This window comes from Prionailurus viverrinus, chromosome A3 (genome assembly GCF_022837055.1).
Source record: "Prionailurus viverrinus isolate Anna chromosome A3, UM_Priviv_1.0, whole genome shotgun sequence".
Classification (NCBI taxonomy): Eukaryota; Metazoa; Chordata; class Mammalia; order Carnivora; family Felidae; genus Prionailurus; species Prionailurus viverrinus.
The window spans coordinates 48,066,715-48,084,432 of record NC_062563.1 but is presented as its reverse complement, the minus strand read 5'-3'; positions in this window follow the sequence as shown (position 1 = coordinate 48,084,432).

Here is a 17,718-nt window from a genome sequence, read left to right as displayed (position 1 = left end):
GTCACTTAATCTTTTTGGATGTGATTTTTTTCCCTTTGTGAAATGAGGGGTCAGAGCAAATGACTTCTAGGTTCCTTCCACCTGGAGCATGAAAATAAATGATCTTTCACAAAGGCTTCACATGGACATTTTCATGGTAGACTTTAATCATGCACCTAAGTGTATGTTTGCACCTATGCTCTTGGAGCATTTCTGAATAAAATCCATCCAAACCATTTTTTTTTACCTGTATCACCCCATTCATGTATATTTGTTTATAAATTATAGTTATGCACTAATGTCAATTCAATATGAAGACTCAGTAAAGTTTTGTTTTTGCCTTGTTTTTTAGTTAGAAAATACCACAGTCACTGTATACTCCCTGCTGTGTGACACCATTGGTGTTGACATCTCCTGGGTTTTCCAAAAGATGCAGGGTGTTCCTTGGGTGGAATGTTAAGGGGTGAGGGTACAGGAAAGGCAGTGTTTTTAAAATTATAACTGCAGAGTGTACAAACAAAAGCCCAATTCTGTCATACACTCTCAAGTGTGAGGACCAGCTAGGGCCTGTTCTGGCCTTTCCAAACCTGCCCTCCAACAGATCCTGGGGACCGCCTGGTGTGGCCAGCATCTGTGACACTGTCCATCCTAGTGAGGCAGGTTTCCAGTGGGTGCACGAATGGCTGGCAGGCAGGAATTCCTGAAGGTCATGTGATAAAGCCCACAGCTCCTTTTTGCCCTCTTTTGACCCAATTTTTTTCACAATGCCCCAGAAATGAGTTATACAAAATTCCCCAGAAGCCTGGCTTTAAACCTGGAAGAGAATTTAACAATGTAAGTCACAGATAATATACAGGAGCTACAAAGTATTAGTAGATGTGTGTAGTTGTGGATTTATAGTAATTCGGGGAGCTTTGGGGTGCCTGGGTGGCTCGATTGGTTAAGCATCTGACTCGATCTCGACTCAGGTCATGATCTCATGGTTCATGGTTTTGAGTCCCACATCGGGCTCTGCTCTCACAGCCTGCTTGGGATTCTCACTCCTCTCTCTGCCCCTCCTTTGCTCACTTGCTCTCTCTCTCAAAATAAATAAATAAACTTTAAAAAAATGAGGAACTTCACTGACTGGCTATAGGGCAGGGAGCCCACATTCTAGTAACATCCAGGAGAGGTGGGGGATGTCCATTCTCCAGAGATTTGGAGAAGTCCCTCTAAATTCTGGACTCCAACTACCATGACAGTCCCCACCATGACAGTCCCCCATAGCCCCTTGGCCTTCTTTGACTGTCCATCTGCAGCCAGTTCTGTGCACTGAAGGCCTGCACCACCTCCTTCCCTCTCTCTCTTTTTTTTTGTGTTTATTTAGTTTTGAGAGAGAGAGAGAGAGAGAGAGAGAGAGAGAGAATGAGTGGGGGAGGAGCAGAGAAAGAGGGAGACACAGAATCCGAAGCAGGCTCCAGGCTCTGAACTGTCAGCACAGAGCCCGACACAGGGCTCGAACTCATGGACTGTGAATGAGATCATGACCTGACCCGAAGTTGGACACACAACCAACTGAGCCACCCAGGCACCCCCTCCTTCCCTGTTATTACAAGAGAGTTTAAAACTTGTTCACACTTTGCTACTTACTCTCATAGCGTATGAAGTTAGATCTAACTAACATCTTACGTGGGTATCATTGAAGACAGACTCTGAGTAAAAGTGAGCCTCCCCAAAGTTTTAAAATTGCCACCAGCTTTGTGATAACCCAGCATTTCTGCTTCCGAATCTAGTAATCTTTTAGAAAGTAGATTCTTAACAAGTGATGTCTGATGAGAAGACAAATTTGCAGAGTGAACGCCCTATGATTTAGGGCCACACAGGTCCCCAGAGGCCAGCATGGGCCAAAGCACTCACACTGAGCCACATAGCCCCCTGGCTCACACAGCCGCTTTCACTCCTGAAAGAATGTCGAGGTTCCAAAGCCACAGGACATGTGTGGTTTCCAGTGTATCTGAGGAGCCCTGTCACCACCTGGCGCCACAGCCTCTGTTTGATTGCTTAGGTGGTCTGCAGGCAGAACACTTAGGGTGCCCCGCAAGGTCAAGTTGGCCCCCGCAGACAAGCTGAAAGACATGTATTGTGTGTGCTATAAACAATCACTGACAGGCAAGGCCCACACAATTTCCTGGCCCTTGAATTGAATGAGCAATTTGACAAGTTTCCTGCAATCCCTTTCTTTGTACCAGCAGAACACCCTGCACTTCCATATTAGGCTTGAGCTGGAGCCCATTAGCTCAATGGCAGCTGCACTTCTCCACTCTGATCTGCAGGGGCTGAACTAAAGGTGGCCTCTCACTGACATTTGATTGATCATTACACACTTAACATGCGTCTACCCTGGCAGCTCAGCACCAAACAGGCTCAGCCCTTAAAGGTCCTCTGTGTCACCCCTTGTCTTCCCAACTAGATTTGCAGAGCCATGTGCCTCATTCACAGGGAGCTGGAGTCTGCCCCAGATCCCACTTGCTTGTGAGAGCAAATTGTAACCTTTGGGGGAATCGGGCAAGGTGGTTCTTAAATACAACCATTATTAAAAATAAATGATATAAATGTAAGTAAATAAATTATACTGAGACAAAGGTAACAAATGTTAAAAACTTATGACTTCCTGATGATTTTTAAGACAATCTGTGCTCTTGAGGTTATTCAGTACCGGTATGGTGGAAACACTCTATGATGGTGTGTTCTTGCATACATTCTCTGCTCCATGTTCAGTGATGTCCTTTGGCAGATGGAAACCAGCCACAGTAGAAGTATTCATATCATAGACAGAGGAAAATGCTACAAGTGGGGGATTTTTCTCCCAGAAAGGAGGTAGCATATAATTTACCAGGACCCCTCCATGAAGATGTTCCCAGGTCATTGCTGTGCCTTATAGTATGCAGCACAGTGATGGACACTTAGGGGCCAAGCATTTCCTAACAATTTTCTGCAGAGAAGCTCCTCTGAGGTTTCTCTGAAATTTCTTACCTCCAGAGAACTTGCTGGGTGTCTCTGAGGGCAGGGTCAGGCCAAGATACTTACAGATCCATCTCCACAAGCGTGGTGACCTTTTGGCTTGTCCCCAGCTCTGGCTCCCCATCCTATGCTCCTGGGCTTCCTGCTCTGGGAGTCATGGCCCAGGTGATGTAAGAGCCAAAGCACCTGGAGTTCAAAGCCTCCCTCGGTCATGACCTTTGTACAGGCACTTGGTTGCTATATACCCCAGTCTCCCCATCTGTTAATGGGATGATCCTAGGGTTCCCTTTCCATGGTTGTTATGAAGCTAGAAAGACATAGAAAAGAAATGATCAGAGTAGTCATGATGGGTCTTTTAGTTGCCCTGAACTGAAGCCCTGGCTTCCCTCAATGGTGCTGCCTCAGCCTGTCTGAGTTGGCCTTACCTGGCTTCAAAGGGTGTGAAAAGGTGCTGAGGTGAGTGAGCCCAGGGGTGCAACCAGGTACAGCACACCTCAAGGGCATCCAGGGTGTACCCCAGCAGGCCTGGGTAATATCAGAGTTAACAGTTATTCTTTGATCAGAAAGCTGGAGGGGCAAGGTGTCAATAATTAATTGTCCCACATAGGGGCACCTGGGTGGTTCTGTCGGTTAAGCATCTGATTCTTGATTTAGGCTCAGGTCATGATATGACAGTTTGTGAGTTAGAGCCCCAAGTGGGGCTCTGTGCTGACAGCTTGGAGCCTGCTTGACATTCTCTGTGTTCCTCTCTCTCTGCCCCTCTCCCCTGCTCATGCTCTCTTTCTCTCTCCCTCTCCCTCTCTCTCTCTCTTTCTCTCAAAATAAATAAATAAACATTAAAAAACAATGTCCTGTGGATACGCTTGATGCAAGCCACATGCTGGCTGGGATGGCCTCGATCTCTTGTGGGCTCTGGAGCCAAATCAGCACAAAAATCCTCATTCTGCATTCTTTCTCTGCCCTCCCCCTCCACCCTGGGTCCTGGCTCCACCTTCCAGCTGCCTGTCTCCTTGGGCATCCAGGCTTCTGGTAGTTTCTGCCCACTGGGAGCTGACAAGTAATTGAGCACTTAAATCAGCACTCCCCTTCTAAAACAAAGCAAACATAACATTTCCCAAACACCTTGTTATTTCAACAAAAGTGCCCTTCATGCTGAAGTGAGATTCTGCAGAGACTTCTGCTATCTGACAAGCCATTATCAAAGTCAGAACAGTTAAATAAAGAGGAAACTGAAGAGTTCCCAGCAATCTGGGAAGAGAGAGAAGTATTTCGCTGTCATTACATAATTCCACACTACAACCTTTATTCAGTCTCTCTTCATTCCATGTAATAGATGTGTTCCGGTGCAGTCGGTCACATCAGTTTGTTTCTTCAAAGCAAATCTGATTTCTCCATTCATTTTCTATGTTGACATGTAGGAGAAAGTTTTCGTGGGAAGAAACGATTAGTCCCTTAAATTCTAGTCTTAAAGGGCTGTGCTTTTGCCAATTTTTTCGTTGAAATTTTAACTTTTGATTTTGGACACTTTTAATCACATATAGAAGGTAATAATGAAATAATAATCAATAACACAATGGCCTTCACATGACCATCACCCACCTTTGATGTATGGCCAATCCTGTCTCATCTGCATCCCACCCGTTCCCACAGCCAATTGTTCAGCATCAAATCCCAGACAGGGCAACAGCTCACCTGCAAATATTTCAGAAAATATCTCTAACATATAAAGACTCTTTCAAAAATATATCATCTAATAGCAATAATATACCTTTAAAAAGGATAACCATAATCAAATATCCAATTAGGGTCCCTATTACCTTAATTTTCCTATAACTGCTGTCTACAACTTGTTTGAAGCAGGACCTAAATAAAGTGCAAAATAACAATTGGTTGATACATCTCTTAAGCCTCTTTTAATCTATAGGTTCCCATGTTGTCTCTCTCCCTCTCTCTCTCTCTCTCTTTCTTTCTCTCCCCCCACTGGTTAAAGAAGCTAGTTATTTGTCTTGTAGGTTTTTCTATAGTCTGGATTTTGCTGATTGCATCTCCATAATATTATTACTGTGTCATCTTACCTTGTGTGTTGTCTGCATACTCATGGTTAGATCTAGAAGCGTGGTCAGCTTCAGGAATGGGTTGGTTGATGATTTGCAAAGCCATATCATGAGAGGTGTGGAGTGCTTCTCTCAGGAGGCACAAATTGCCCACTTGTCTCTCTTTTTGCTCTGTTAGCAGTCATTGATGATGATTTCCATTACTTGATGCAGGCACAAGAAAATATTATTTTAATTATATTACTATGATCTAATTTATTAGCTGGAATATTTTCATAAAGAAAAAATTGGCTTCATTCACTTTTGTGTTGCCCTAAGGTACAACTCCTCTAGGATAGGCAGAACAAATGCTTTGTTCTGTCCTTTTATTTTCCTTCACCTTTCCTTTCCTTTCCTTTCTTTCCCTTCCTTTCCTTTCTTTCCCTTCCTTTCCTTTCTTTCCTTTCCTTTCCTTTCCTTTCCTTTCCTTTCTTTTTCAAAGAGGTATTTCTCTAGAATTCTCCAAAGGTAGAAGTATTGGTTTCTACTGCCAGGTAACAAATGACCAGAAACTTAGCAGCTTATAGCAACATGCTTTCATTATCTCCTAGTTTCTGTGGGTCCAGACTCAAAATGTGTCTGAGCAGCATGTTCTCTGCTCAGGGTCTCACCAGGCTGCAGTCAAGGGTTGGCCAAGGCTGCAGTCTCATCAGGGGCTCAGCTGGGGTAGGACCTGTCTCCCAGCTCACGCAGAGTGTTGGCAGAACCCATTTCCCTGGGTTAGGAGACTGAAGGCCTGGCTCCAGGGGGAGGTGTCTATGGGGTCACTGTAGCATCTGGCTAGAAATGTCTAATAATTTGGGTTTTAAGATTGTGTTTAGCATCATTATGAACTTAGATACTTAAACATTCTTGATGTGCTTCATTCCATGCATACTTTTTAAATGATGAATCTTTGTTATCTGGCGCAAACTTCTTCCTTTCACCTTACTTCAAAAACATATTCTTCTCCTCAAAACTTACCCCCACCACCTCCCTCTGAATGTCACATAAGTAGTGTGGTTGGTGTTGTCTCTGTGCATTTCCCTGGCATGGTTCATGATCCACTTCCATCAGAATCACCTAACGCACTAAATAGAAGAGCAGGCATCCCCGCTCTGGCCCCTAAAAGTCAGCTCTTGTAGGTCTGGGGTGGAGGCCAGGCATCTGCTTCTCACAGGACCCACCCAGTCATTCTGATGCATGCTAATATTTGAGAACCTCTGACATAAGAATCCCCAGTGTGAGCATGCCTAAAATGTTAGGCAAGAGGCTATGAAATAAATGTGATTCTTTTTGTTGTTATTTTTTAAACTTCAGTTCAATCAAAATGATGTGACCTTAGGTTGACCTAGTAGAATACTTATATAATCAAGTTTTCCTTTAGGAAGTCAACTCATGTGAAGTGGAACTTGTTTACTCTTGAAACATATTGGGGAGATACATGTCAACTGTCACCTGCTAGATTTCACTCACACATAAGGAAAGACCTGCCATAGCAGATGAAAACATATTACTTTCTGCTAAGATAAGAGGCTGAATTCCACCATCAGAGAAAATTTCTGGCAAAGTCATAAAAAAGGGAACAACAAAGCCAGACTAAGCCATCCAATGAAGAAGGGTCAGCATCACACGACAGATGGGCCAAATCGAAGACTGATTCACTCCAAGAACCTCTGTCGGGGTGTAAGGGTTTGCCAGACTCAGTCTGGTTATTCCTTTGGAAGCAGCCTGTAAAGCTTCATTGTTTAGTTTGGTGCTGCGATGGTATATGTTATGATTTCCAGGCATCAAAATCAGCTTCAGCTGATTTGCCCAGGAAAGTTTTCTCCTCATCCTGCAGGGTACCAGTCTTCTTACTCACAAAGAAATGCTGTCTCAGAAAGCCTTCAAGTCACGGGGGTGTTCACAAGTCACACGACTTGCAGAGCTGGGCACATGAACCAGTGGATAAGCATTGCCAAGGTGGGCAGGGTCATCCAGCCTGCACCAAGGTTGGCTAGTGGGACACTGGGGCTTCTGAATGCCCTGGATGCTTCTCTGTGCTCTCTTTACCTATTATTGGCACCCCCACAGTTCCCTGTCCCAGTCTGCCCCTAAGATGTTAGGGCAAGAAGCAAGAGCACAATGAGAAGCCTGTTTACTAGAGATTTAAATATTTAAAATTCCTGAGTCAAACCAACAAACTATGAAATAACACACAATTTATCTTGCTATCTTGATAAATATACCTTCCTAATGACCTGGAAGCGCTGGAAGTCTGAAGTTAGGGCTCTTGGACTCCTCCACATTCCTGATGGAACATGGCAGCTGGGGCAAAGCTCCTCTGAGCTCTTGGGCCATGGCCACTGTCCTGCTCCTTCCACCCAGTTTTCCTGCACTTCAAAGGGTTTTGTGTGCACATGCATGATCACCCAGCCTGCCCACATGTGCAGACCCCCCCCACAAATATCCCACAAACAGTTGAGGCCATGCTTTGAGGTCAGAGTGCACACAACAAGGGCTCTTTATTCCACAGGAACACAAGACAACCAGGAAAAAGCCCACTCAGCACTGCACATGTGAGGTATCCAGAGTGTGGTCTAGAGGCAGGGGTCACAGGTGCCGGGTGGATGCGGCCTTTTTCTATAGACTCTTTGATTTTGGGGGAGACAGACAGCAAAAGTACTGATCCCTAATTTGTGGGGCCAGGGGAATAGAGGTATAAGTGTGGTAGTAACTTTCCATATTAGCCTTAATTCTCAGAAATGAGTCAGGGAATAGGCTTCTCCCAGAATGCTCATTACTGAACTTGGCTGAGGAAGTCAACCTTGTGAATAAGAGAACATTTCATTGAGGCAGTGTGCCTCCAAGATATGGGTGCCATCATTCCTGTATGATCTGGGGTTTTTCTACAATTTCCAGTGCTCAGGTTCTAGGAGTTTCTTTTTTCACGTCTCTAAACTCTGGGAATAATCCCTCCTTTCGTTATTCAGATTAAAAGGATATAATGAGGTCTGTGACATTTTTAGCACAATGTCTGGCATTTAAGCTACAAACATTGGTAGCTTAAAAAAAGTAGGAGGTGGAGTCTCCATTGGTGCAGAGAGGTAATGTTCTGGAAAGAGTTTGTCCCTGGTGGACCATCGCCTGCTGGGAGTGGAGGGTTGCAGGGCCAGACACATCTCCTTGACTTATCTTTCCCTAGGCATGGGGCCAATGTGCAGGTCCCTGAAAGGTCTTGAGTATCTTCATTTGCCAGAGAAAGGAAGCAGAAGAAAGGGCTGTTATCAGCAGGTGATTGTTATGGGAGCTGGAGTGTCATCCTGCTGGGGAACCTGGGAGTGGGCTGGTGCACACACCTCAGAACTTTCCTGCTGGAGGATCAAGCGAGCTGAGGTTATCACTGCTTGATGTCTTGGCACTTCCAGCCTACCTTGAGCACAGAGATGCAGGTGCATGCAGTTGGATGTCAGGATGGCCTGAGGTGAGGGAAAGTTGGGGGCTCAAGGGGCGCTGGCAGCATCTGCTACTCCATTGTGTTGTAACAGAGATCCAGCCAGCTGAGGAAAATCCCCTTCTGGTAACAGAAAACACCCTTAACCCGCAGAGAGTCTTTTGGTCTGTAAGTGGAACAACTTCCCTGCCCTCTGTAATATTTAGAGACCTGCTGGAGGCTTGATGAGCAAGGGGAGGAGCACTTTCCTGCAACATCTTCCTGAGTTAGATCACTGGGGTATTTCCAGTGTGCTGAGGGAACATGGGGCATGTGAGCTCCAATTTCAGATTCTATCATTGGCTGGCCCTGAACCTCTCTGATCCTCAGTTCCTAAATTGTGAATGTGAGGACAATACAGTTAACCTTTGAATAACATGGATTTGAACTGCACGGGCACACTCATGAAAGGATTTTTTTTTTAAATAAAAACCGTACAGTACTGAAAATATATTTTCTCGACCTTATGATTTTCTTAATAACATTTTATTTGCTCTAGCTGACTTTATTATAAAAATATAGTATATGATAATACGTATAAAATGTGTATTAATCAATTGTTTATGTTATCAGTAAGGCTTCCAGTCAACAGTAGGTTATTATTAGTTATGTTTTGGAGAGTCAAAAGTTATAGGTGGATTTTTCAACTATGCAGGGTGTCAGTGCCTCCTAACCCCTGTGCTGTTCAGAGGTCAACAGCAATGACTTAATATGAGGGGGCTGATGGAGATGTGAGCCCAAAGAGAGGGTTTGCCTCTTTGTGTGCAAAGCCCACACCCAGGGAGGTCACTTCCTTTTGACGGTGTCTCTCTCTCTCCAGTCCACTTCTCCAAAGGTTCTTCTGCCAAATACAACCCAGCAAATGTCATGGGACCAAATCCTAGGGGTGTGGGAGTAGTATGTGGGAAATAATATTTGGGAGTTGTGATCAACAAAACCAAAGAGATCTGCATTTTAACCCCCACAACCCGTGAGTATCTTACGCTACGTGGCAAGCGGAGACTAAGATAGCAGATGGAGCTAGGATTGCTGATCAGCTGATCTTGAGATGGGGAGATATTTTGGATTACCTGGATGGTCCAGTGTAATAAAAAAGTTCCTTGTAAGTGAGAGAAGGAGGTAGGAGGATCAAAATGATGTAGCGTGAGAAACACCAAACCCTCTAATGTTGGCTGGGAAGACAGAGGGGGCCATGAGCCAAGAGATACAGGCAGCCTCTAGAAGCTGGGAGAGGCAAGGAGATGGTTATCCCAGGAGTCTCTAGGAGACACAGTTCTGCTCACTACTAGATTTTAGCCTCATAAGCTCCATTTCTGACTTCTGACCTCCAACACTGTAAGATAATATAATCTGTGTAAAAGATGGTGGCTACAATTAAAATAGCATGGGGATTATCCTTCTTATGTTGACTGCATATGTTTATACATATGGATACCTAAACATATTTTGAAGGGGAGGCCATCAAATTATTAATAGTGTCAACTCAGAGTGATGGAATTTGGGGAGAATTTACTTTTCTTTCTTTCTTTTTTGACCTTTACTTTGTTCTTCATTTTAAGATATTATCTGCAGTTTTTACACACCAAAAAAAAAAAAAAAACCTCAACAAAACTATTTTTATAACAAGGGAATAAAAAGGGAAGCCCAAAGCACGAAAGTAGAAATGAGATGAAGAACTAACACACACACACACACACACACACACACACACACAACCAGATGAAAATGAAGTAATTTTGAAAGTACATTTTGAAAAAAAAAAATAAAGTACATTTTGTTTCAAACCATGAAAGCAAAATAGAATGGATGTTATTCTGGAGATATATTCAGTACCTGTATTTTTCCTTATCTAGAAAAACAATTTCTGACCTCAAAAAAGAGAAGGGGAGAGAGAGAGAGAGAGAGAGAATGTTTAAAAAGACAACTTACCATGAAACAACTGAGAGTGTTCCTGAAGGTCTGATTCCCCCACCAAGGTCCAGATAATCTTTATGAAATGTGATGAAATCCTCCAGTTAAAATAATGGATAATTCCAATGACATTTTAAATTTTGTAGATCAATAAAAAGATAATGACACATGATTATTTTTATTCAGCACATATGATACCAAATCCTGAGAGAACACACACACACACACACACAAACAATAAACTAATCTTTTTATGATAATTGATGGAAACATCATAAGTGAAATACTAGCAAATACAACCCAGGAATATGTTAAGAAACAAGAACCCCACCATGTAGGGATCCTCCTCAAAATGCAAACATAGGCCAAGTTAGGAAATCAATTACTATTTGTACAACTTTATGTCCGACTCAATCAGTTCCTGGAGGCTGAGCCTGAGGTGGGGACTCTCATGCAGCTGCTGTATCAGGGGAGCTATCAGGGTAAAGCTGTAAGGGGCAGGAGCAGGTGGGGAGGTGCAGGGTGAATAGGAGTTTTCTCAGGACTCCAGTTTTGGTCTGATCTGCAGGGGGCTCTGGAGCATCTTCTGCTCCAGCTGGAGGCCAGGGTACTGGCTTTCTGTAACCAGTTCCAGTTCTGTGAGACTGTGGGCTGTCCCCACTTCCAAGGGATCTCTGGCAAAAGGGCCCCTGCGGTCTGAGGGCAATTCTCACAGAGGCAGCAACTGTGAGCCCTTAGCAGCCCACTCTCTCAGCAGCGAGTGAGCAGATGAGTGCACCCAGCTTGGATGCAAATCTCAAGTGGGAAGCTCGGAAGTGGGGGCTCCACCAGCATCTCCTACCAAGTCAAGGGAGAAAAGACAATCATTTCCATAGAGGTCAATGAGGCATTTGGTGAAATTCAACATATTTCCGATATTAAAAATCAACTGAAAAGGAATAGACATTAGCTTCCACAACATGATAAAACAATTAATGATAAAAATGCATACTTAGTGGCAAAACACTAGTAACATTTCCATAAAAGCCTCAAACAAGGATATCAACTAATGCTACACCATAGCATATTCTTGAAGTATTAGGGCAATTAACCACAGGAAAAATATCAAATTAAAAAATATAAGAGAGGGGTGATTTATCATGTTTGCAGATGAGATATGAAAGAACAAAGAAAACTGAAATTTTATTTTAAGTAATGGGCAGGTCAGTCAAGTGTCTGACTATGAATTTAATTTGCAAAAATCAATGACTTTATAAAAACCAAAACAAGTCAGACAATAAAATGGGAAAAGTATTCCATTTATGCTAGCAATTTAAAAAAGATTTAAAAACACCAAAGAATAAAAAATGTTCCTTGTTCCAACAACTTAAAACACCAAAGAGAAAAAGAAAATTAGCAGTATGACTACATAGAAAGATATTCTCTCTTTTGGGATTGAAAATCTCCATGTTATCAACTTGAAGTTTTTCTCTAATTGCTCCATGTGGTTATGGTTGTCTAAATAAAAATATAAAGATCGTTTGGTTTCAACTAGGTAAGCTGGTTTCAATCTATAGGGAGTTCTTATAAAAATAGAAGAGTGAGAGAAAAGCCAGGGAGATTCAGATCGAGAGGAGATTCAGGCACATAAAATTCAGACGTAAGCTTTACAAACTACAGAGGTATAAGGGATGTGGTGGTTTGGTGTATGCATAAACACACAAGCCAGTGGAGATAACCGACTGCAGGGTATACCTGAATAATATCAGAACTTCATTCACAATAAAATGGCATTTAAAATAAGGGCACCTGTGTGGCTCAGTCAGTTAAGCATCCCACTTCGGCTCAGGTCATGGCCTTAAGGTCTGTGAGTTTGAGCCCTGTGTCAGGTTCTGTGCTGACAGCTCAGAGACTGGAGCCTGCTTCTGATTCTGTGTCTCCCTCTCCCTCTACTCCTCCCCCACTTGCACTGTCTCTCAAAAATAAGTAAACATTAAAAAAATTAAAATAAAATACATATAGCATGGGGCTCTGGGTGGCTCAGTCGGTTAAACATCCAGCTCTTGATTTCGACTCATGTCACGATGTCACAGTTTGTGAGTTTGAGCCCTGCATCCCTGCTTGGGATTCTCTCTCTCTCCCTCTCTCCCTGTCCCTCTCCTGCTTGTTCTCTCTCTCTCTTTCTCTTTCTCTCCATTCTAAAAATCAATAAATAAACTTAAAAATAAAATAAAACAGAATAAATAGAGCAGAAAGATTTGGTTTATTAATTGAAATTAGGAAAGTAGATAATTATCTGGAATAATATTAAGTTGAATCTCCAACTTCCCCCATCAATCAAATTATACTCCAGATGTAACAAAAAACATTAAATAAAATAAAAAAGGCAAAACTGAAACAACTGGAAACATGGAAGCATTCTTTTATAGGTGTGGGATAAGAAAACTCTGTTCACAGAAAATATAAATTCAGATGCCATAAAAGACATAGGTAAAAAATTTAATTAGGTAAAAATCAAAATTGTCTGGAAATAAAAAAAAATACCATAAATGAAATCAAAAGGCAAATAGCTAACTGAGAAAAAAATGCACACACATGCACGCACACACACCTCACAAAAGGCTAACTTTATAAATATGTATTATATTTCAGTAAACACACACGCACACACAACACCACCAAAATCTTAATTGGAAAATAACCCCCCTCCACTTTTCCGCCCAAAAAAAAGCAGTTTGCAGGGTCTGGTTAAAGGCTTCTTGCTATGATTAAATTATTGAACACAGACTTGAGAAAAAGTGCCAAAGCTATAGGAGCTGATAAGGGACAATCTCTAAGACATTTCTAAGTGGCAAAGTGTGTGCACAACATGACTGCACATCTATGGATATGTTTCTATTTGAAGGGAAAACTATGGAAAGAAGTACTAGGAACTCTCCCTATTGGGAATCTTCTGGAGGAAGCCTGGAGGTCTAGAGGAGGAAGGGAACTAATTTCGTTATATTCTTGTAAATACGGCTGGAATTTCAAATCACATACATATGTTCATATCCAATTTTTAAAACTTGGTAATTTTTCAGGAAGTCTGTGGGAAACATATGGCCACAAGTTGCCAACAGGACCCACGCTGTCAATGGAAGGCGGCCCCGAAGGAGCCCAGCGTGAGCTGGCGGGGCCGAAGGAGGCCCTCACACCAAATTGGAGCCATGCTGGCAGACCCCCTGGAAGGCCCCTCCAGAACTCTGTACTCAGAGCCACGTCAAAGAAAACTCACAGGAAACGGAGTCATTGGTTTCTCTCCACAGACCTGACCTGGGGACTGCTTCTGGAATTCCTGCCATGTGATTTAGCCTTTCTGCTAGTGAGAAGACAGACTTCTTGGATCCCAGGGTAGGTGAGAAGCTTCCAGGAGGGAGAGAAAATGGCAGGAACAGCCTCCAGGGGTGAAGGATTCCTGGTGGACACAGGGCAGCTGGCTAGCTGTGTCCTGAGCAGGAGGCTGGGCAAGGCACATCAGAGGGTCAGCCCCACTCTCGGGACTGAGATTTGGTGTCTGTGCTTGGGACCCCACTCTATTCTTCACCCACAACCCGAACTGGCAGTGCCCTAGTCAGGCACCTGAGTGACAAGAATGTAATTTTGTTTACCTGGTTCCACCCCATTTTACTTCAAAGATGGGCCTTGCTTCCAAATCTGTAGATAATGTTTCTCGTCCTGAGACGGTGTCTAGACACAGCCTTTTCCCTGGATGAAACTATATTATTCTTTAAAACCTAGCTCAGATCTAAGAAACTTTTCCTGACACACCTCCTCCCCATCTTCCCCAGACTTTCTCACATTTTCTCGTATTATACTGATCAAGCTCTGTCTTGATTTTCTTAACCTCTCTGTGAGTTCCTTGAGAGCAACACTATTTTATCTCAAATCCCATTGCTTAGCGAGGCCTTCAGGCTGCCCATGAGTGAGATTGAAGTGAGGGGCAGGAAGAGGGCCTCTGAGAAGTTTTAAAAACATCATATGGCTCAGGCATAAGTGGATGCAGGACTGGTTGAGTACAAAATGAGAAAGGAACCAAAAGGTGTTACACTTACTTGTCTTCTACCTTTTTAGAAGGAAGGACCCCTGGAGCTCAGAGAGCTCCTCAGGGAGCTGGTAACTTCATGGGGCCCCTTCATGGAGTGTGCCCTTGCTAAGGAGAGCACAGTAAGAAAGAGGGGTACCGACCAGCATGTTCCTATGGTGATGCATTTCAGACTGTTCAGAAAGAGGATTTGGAATAGCGGGGCCCTCACCTCTGTTAAGTCATGTACAACAAATGGAAACCACCCAAATCTCATCAATAGCTGAATAGATTTAAAACTTGTGGCATATTTCCCCAGGGGGGACACTTAACAAGGAAATGAAGATGTGCCATCCATGACTACATGCAAAGTGGTTGAATGACACAAACGACTCTGGGAGAAAGAAGCCAGAGGCAAAAGATCACACCCCCACGTGATTTCACAGATGAACTGAGCAAACTGCACATCCATGCTATCAGGGTCAAGAGAGATCATCCTTGAGGATGACAGTGTTGGGAGGGTGCCAGGGGTTCCAGGGCATGAGGATGCTTTTTTTCTTGACCTGGGAGTGGGTTTGGTGAGTGAGTCCAGCTGCTAAAAACTCATCAGGCTGTCAAGTTATGCTATGTGCTCTTTCCTATAGGTAAGTTATGCTTCAAGAAGAAGAGATGAAAGTACACAAAGGAAGTTACCTCTTCTACCTTCCCAGGAAGCATCTTGCCTGTTGCAAAATTCACCCAATTTTGCAAATTCACCCAATTTGAGTGGGGGTTGGCATCTCGAGTAGGAAAAATGGTGCTGATGTCACAGGTTTTCCTTGTTATTTTAGCTCGCCTTTCATTATTTTTTGTTCTTGCTTTAAATGAGCTCTTTTTTTTTTTAAACTTCCTTCCTGGCATTTGAGTCATTTCCCAAGGTCTTTGTCTGCTTTAGATAAGGAACTTAATACCCAAGATGGATTGTAAGTTCTACACTTTGTTTCTCCAGGGGCCTTCTATCCAGATATAGCCATGGGCTGGACAGAAAATCAGGTAGGAAATCAACAAGTGGAGTTTTCAGCAGGACATGACTCTATGTATGATCAACTTCACTGGATCTCCTGATGGAGACAAAAAATCCTGTTGTTTTAGAGATGAAAGCTCACTTTTTCATGACATAAAGGATCTTGCGATTCAGGGAAGGTACTTTCAGTGTGCCCCCCCTGCCCCCACTCAGCAATCCTGAGGGAGATGAGTGGGATTGAAGTGAGGGGTAAGAGAAGGGCCTCTGGGGATTTTTAAAGACATCAGGGCTCAGACATAAGGGGATGCAGAGCTGGTGAGGGCTCCCACAGCTGGCGAGGCCCAGAGCTGGAAGAAGTTCTGTGTTTCTTGCCCCAGTGGTGTCTTCCTGTCCTGATCCACAATCCAAGTATCAGCCTGAGTCAGAATCAGTATGAATGAACATACCCTCAGTGTGGGGTGTCCAAGATGGCTTTCATTTTCCTTTCCCTGGCCCCCAACCTATGTCTGCCCCTCTGCTGTCCCAGGTTTCTCTTCTGTAAGAAAGGTCCACTCCTGAGCATGTTAAGAGTTACCCAGGCCCCACTGATGCTGGATATGCTGTGTGAACTGCAAAAATGTCATATAGATATGAGGTGAGTATGGTGGGGGTCAACAAACCATGACCTGTGGACCAAATCCTGCCCACTGCTTATTTTCATAAATAAAGTTTTATTGCAACACAGCCGTGCCCATTTGTTTACATATTGTAAACTGCTTTTGAGCTACAAAGACAGAGCTAAGCAATTGTAAGAGTCCATATGGCCTGCAAAGCTAAAAATGTTCATTATCTGGCCCTTTATGAGAAACATTGGTGACCCCTGATATTATGTTAACATTTTATATTATATTACATATTCTATTTATATTTTAGAGATACTAGCTGCAGAGGTGTGGCTGCTATGCTCACAGTTGAGGCATCTTCTCCAAATAGTGGAGGCGATGTTACTCACTGGTCCTTCAGTAGACCTCACAGACATGTTTGATGGCTCCCCACACTTCCCATGCATTGGACTGGTATCCTCCCTTCTGAGGGCCCTTAGCTTTGGTCCTACCAAAGGACCACAAAGCGTTGGGACTCCTTGGGACTAACTCTGGCCTGAGACAGAGGTTGAGACAGAGGTAGATGGTGGTGGGCCTCCGTGAATAGGTCTGGCTTTTCTGCATCTAACAGGTGATGGAGCAATTTCCACCTAGGTTATATGCATGTGTGAATAAACATGTGTCCAAGACCCTCTCCTTTTTTTTTTTAACTTTTCATTTTGAGATCATTGTGTGGTAACATTCAGTTTGTAAGAAAAAACACAGAAAGATGCCATGTTCCCTTTACTCAGTTTTCTCAATGGTAGCGTCTTGCAGAACTATGTAATACACTGTCACACCTGGGATACCAACAATGATACAGTCGAGACACAGATAATTTCTGTCACACAAGGACACCTCCTTGTCCTTTTATAACAGTGACCAAAATTCTGCCTCTCATTGCTAAAATTTTATCATTTCAAAAGTTATTATATACATGGAACCATACAGCGTATGATTGTTGGGACTGGCTCTTCTCACTCAGCATTATTACTTGGAGGTTGACATGTGTGCCTAGTTCTTACCTTGTTGTTACTGAGTTGTATTCATGGTGTTTGATGGACCACAGTTTATTTAACCCTGAGCTAATGGAAGAACTTTTGGGTTCCTGTTAGATGGGGGCTACTACAAACTAATCTGATATGGACATCTGTGTGGAGGTTGTTGTGTGAGCATGGAATTAATACAGTAGAGTCTCAGAGGGATTGGACGCAGACAGGGAGAAGTGTTCTGGCTATGGATGCCCTTCCCTGATAGTCTCCATAGACCTATGCATCATCAGGTTGAAGTGGATAATAAACCACCCGGATGGATGCTCACCTGCCTGCCACCCTTCTTCCACCCTCAGATCTAGGTCAGAATTCTGCCTTCTCCATCACCCCTGGATCCACCATCACCTATGGACCCAGCATTACCCCTGATCCTGTTATCATTTCTGGTCTCAATCATCATTTCTGGGCCCTCTGTTCTTCATAGCTTTCCCATCGCCCCTGGTTTCATAATTATTCCTGGTTCTAACATCAATCACTCCTGGTTCCATTATCATTCCTGGGTGCATCATCACACCTGGCTCTATCATCACTCTTATGCCCTTCATTAGTCTTGGATCCTCCATCATT